The sequence below is a fragment of the Onychostoma macrolepis genome, chromosome 07 (genome assembly GCF_012432095.1).
Source record: "Onychostoma macrolepis isolate SWU-2019 chromosome 07, ASM1243209v1, whole genome shotgun sequence".
NCBI classification, from domain to species: Eukaryota; Metazoa; Chordata; class Actinopteri; order Cypriniformes; family Cyprinidae; genus Onychostoma; species Onychostoma macrolepis.
In genome coordinates this window covers 1,108,428-1,112,776 of record NC_081161.1, presented here as the reverse complement: position 1 = coordinate 1,112,776, position 4,349 = coordinate 1,108,428, and the positions used below count along the sequence as shown (strand labels likewise).

Below are 4,349 nucleotides of genomic sequence, written 5' to 3'. Positions count from 1 at the left end.
TTGTAAACTATGTACTGTAGATTCCTATTCTTTGTCAACATTGCAGCATCATAACACTATGAAATTGATTATTGCCACATGAGAATCAGTCCAAACATTGTGCCATTAAACCTAAGCCAAACAAAGAGACCTACAACAGACAATACATGTGACAAAAAATTAAAACGTTACAAGTGGCCAGAAAAAACTGTTGCCCTCAAATACTTGACACATGAAGACTCATGTCCATCAATATGATATACTGCATGCTGGAGAAATTCCCTGGAAGGAAGATGTTAGTGTAGCTAACATCAAGCACAAACAAAGGACTTGAAAAAGATAAACAGCCTCAAGCAACAAGTCTGTTTCAATGGCGTGGCCTGAAACAATGGCGAAGGTGTGGGATGTCGTTGTCTTGTCACCAAGGCACAAAATGTGCAGGAATGCATCACCGTGTTGGTCCCCACCTGTTAATTACACGACACTTAGTCTTGCAACATAACTTACATTTTTACAAGTTGTAACATTTAAGTTGACTTAAATAAATAACGTTTAAGTGTATTTTATGGAAATCAGCCAAACCATCAGGGTTTTCCTGTGAACTGGGTCTGGTAAAGGTTGCTCAAACTAAATATTTATTGTGTTACTGATTAGGTTTCTTTCTGCTTACTGGCACTTCTTGGTTGTCTACCTAAATTTCATCCAACCAACATGGCATAAATTATGGGGTATTTAAAGCCCCCAGTATATATATATATATAATGTCTGTGTGTATGTGTGTGTGTGTGTGTGTGTGTGTGTGTGTAATATATATACATATATATATATATATATATATATATATATAACTGTGCAAAAGTTTTAGGCCACTAGTATTTTAGCCAGCTAAATACATATATATATATATATATATATATATATATATAGTCAGTTATTTCTATCTTTTGCTGTAGTGTGTCAGTAGGAAATATCAGTTTACATTTCCAAACATTCATTTTGCAATTAATTGTATTAATCCTGTGACATTTTTGTTTGATCGGATCTGGTCATCATCCAGTCTGTCTGGAATGACATGAAGAAACAGATTAAACTGAGACTCCAGAACAACTGTGGCAACATCTCCAAAATGCTTCAAGAAACCTCCTGCAAAGCTCCTGAGAAACTCTGCTCAAGTGCACCGAGGGCAAAAGCTGCTTTAAATTTAAAGGATGATCACACCAAATGTTGATTTAATTTAGTTAATAGAAGTTAATTGATGAAGAAAATCTATTTATGACATTATTTTTGACAGCATCCTCATTTTACAGCATTTTTTCACAAGTGTCTAAAACTTTTAACAGTACTGTAGGTTTGCAGGTAGGTTTCTTGAAGCGTCTTGGAGATGTTGCCACAGTTCTTTTGGATTTAGTTTGTCTCAGTTTCTTCATGTCATTCCAGACAGACTGGATGATGATCAGATCCGATCTGTGTGGAGCACTGGCTGTTGTCAGACATTCACTGGATTATTACAATTAATGACAAAATGAAAGATAGAAATAACTGACTTAAAACCATTTTTAACTGTTGAAAATAATAGTGGCCTAAAACTTTTGCACAGTAGGGTACAACGGGGCTAAAGGCACCCGGGGTAAAAGGCACCTTTGATATTATTTTCATCTAAACCACTAGATGGCACAAAAACGTGGCGTAGCACTTTACAAAACATTCGCTTTTCAACATGCACGATTTTATTTGTCTGATCTTTGACGCGATCTCGCAGCAGCAGCGCAAAGTTGATTCTGTGCTTACTTGATCTTATATGTTATGTTTTTTTTAAATGTTGTAGATTTAAGTAGCAAATGAAACTCGCTAAAAATAATGCATATATTTTGAGACAAAGGCCTTCTTTATGATTTTCAGTTTTGCTTAAGATAATTAAAGCAACAGTTTTTAAATAAAGAAAGAATATGTAAAAGTATGTATTTAGGGGTAAAAAGCGCTCCTGCTGTTGGGGCTAAAGGCGCAGTAATTAACATGATAATTAATAGATGGCTGACTTTTCCATTTGTTCACATGACATGGTTAGATTTAGATGGTAAATATCATTTATTATGTTGTTATAAATATCATATATATTATGTATGTGTCCATATTAGAGATAATCACAATGTTTAGAATTAAACCATCATATTTAAGAACATGATATATATCATTTGTTGTTAGCCAACTACTGTAAATATATTTTCAATTATTATTGAATCTCCTTCAATAATTTCAGAATCTTTACTTATTAAAATGACTATTTCTGTATTTTAAAATATATTTTTTATATTAACATATTTTAATGACAGTAGGCCTATATTTATTGAAATTAAGCAGAAAACAGTACAAACTTTGCTAAAGTGATTGTTTTTAACAAGTATTAACTTATACATTATATATTTAAAAAAAAACATTTTAGCTGAAGTATTTGTATCAATACTGTGTGCCCCCTGTGTGTGGGGTAAAAGGCCCCCTTTGTCACCTCATACATTTATACGATTTTTAAACAAAACAAACAACTTGAATGATTTATTTTCAAACAAAATCTGTTGCTCCATTAATGTTCAATACAACGTATATATTGTTTCGGCAATTATACATTTTAATTGCGCAGCGCAGTGAATACCACATTTTTTCTTAAGGTGGGCCTTTAGCCCTGTTGTACCCTACTGTGCAAGGAGTAGAAAAAGTAAAAGAAACTTCAAATGAATGACTTCCAGGATTCTGTGGTTGTGGGTCTGAAGACCTGTCCTCCGTTCTTGTATATTGATTGGGGAAGCAGAGCGGGCAGGACTTTGAAAGCACTCTCTCTTTTAGAATCTAAACCATAAGAATAATACAGTGCAAACTGTGAAACTGATCTCAAAATCAAAGATGTTAGTGATGTTAGTGACGTTCTGGCAGAGGTGCTGCTGCTGTGTACACTCATAGAAAACAATGTGCTCAAATTTTAAAGATGTGGGGCAGCTCCTGTAATATCGCCTTGACTATCGACAAAGACATCAGCTCTCAGCGATATCTCTGACTATCGTCAATACACTATACTATCGTCTATATGCATAACCCCATTAACAATTTAACCATTTCAAATTTCTGTAAACGAAACCATAAAATCTAAATTATTTCTTACCATGCCAAGTTTTTCTAGAAGCCTGGGGAACTTCTTCAAGATTCCTGGGATGCTTGTAGACCCATTACTGCGAATCCACCATTTCTCAAATTGTTTTGGGAGGCAAAACAAATTCTGTAAAATAAGGATGAAAAACTGGGTTAAAAGCTAGCTAAACCATACAGTATGCCAGCCTGGAAATCCAGTGATCTGCCTCTTATTCATCAATCTCAAATACAAATTGTTATTTCTAACAGTAACATATAAAGAACACATTACATGCCCTGCATCCCAATGTGCATACTATCCACCCTATCTGCCCTAAATAGTATTGAAAATTACTACTATCACATTGAATTTAGGATGGATAATATGCACATTGGGACGCAGGCATAGCCTCTCTAACTTACTGTTCACCTGGATAAACTTGTGTTCTGATTAAAGCAACAAAAGCATTCACTAAAACAGAGGAAGAAGGACCTCAAACACCATGAGAGATTAAGTCTAACTTTAGACAACATTTTAAGTAACAATATTTAAGAATATTACATACCATTTAAGAATAATATTACATACCTGCAATATTGTGGTTTAACGTTAAGGGTAGCTAATGCAGCTAACGTTACCTGAGGAAAAAGAGCGCGGAAATAAGTTATTGTTGGATTCGGCACGTCGCAGACATTTACTTGAAAAAAAAAAAAAGACCTTAAAAGATAAATTTTAGTACGAAATGATCTAATTATGACAAAACATTACAAAGCCACACAGACAGTAAGTTAACTGAACGTACCGCTGTATTTCTGACCTAACGATAGTTCATACCTTTTCCATGAGGCGTTAAAATATAAAACTTTGCACACACGCACATATATATATATATATATATATATATATATATATATAACTTTTATATAACGATAAAGAGATTGCTGAGGCCTTTTTTTGTCAACAAAAAATGTAGGCGGCTACTTCATTCACAGAATAACACTAACGTTAACCCCGCACAGCGACAGACCAAATACATATTGTTGGCTATGTGACATACTGTTCCTATTCTTCTATGCTGATGGCTGTGCTGCAGAGCTGGAGCGGATCTCCTGTCGAAGAACATCTCCAAAGCGCCATGAACCATCTGACTAGTAAGTAAAACCTCCAAACATATATAAAATAAATATCAAATATTTCCTGTATGTCCTAAAAGGCCATCTTGTTTAACTCTGCTCTGAGGACACTTCATGCA

The 4,349-nt window shown here is 34.4% G+C and overlaps 1 long non-coding RNA gene across 1 annotated transcript; it reads right to left on the bottom strand.

Annotated features, from left to right (window-relative positions):
• Positions 1-2,717: 2,717 nt before the first annotated feature.
• On the bottom strand, positions 2,718-3,976 carry LOC131543514 (uncharacterized). The gene is made up of 3 exons (XR_009271924.1): positions 3,686-3,976; positions 3,131-3,244; positions 2,718-2,820 (listed from the first exon to the last, which is right to left on the bottom strand). It is a non-coding gene; the product is annotated as an uncharacterized LOC131543514 (long non-coding RNA).
• Positions 3,977-4,349: the final 373 nt, after the last annotated feature.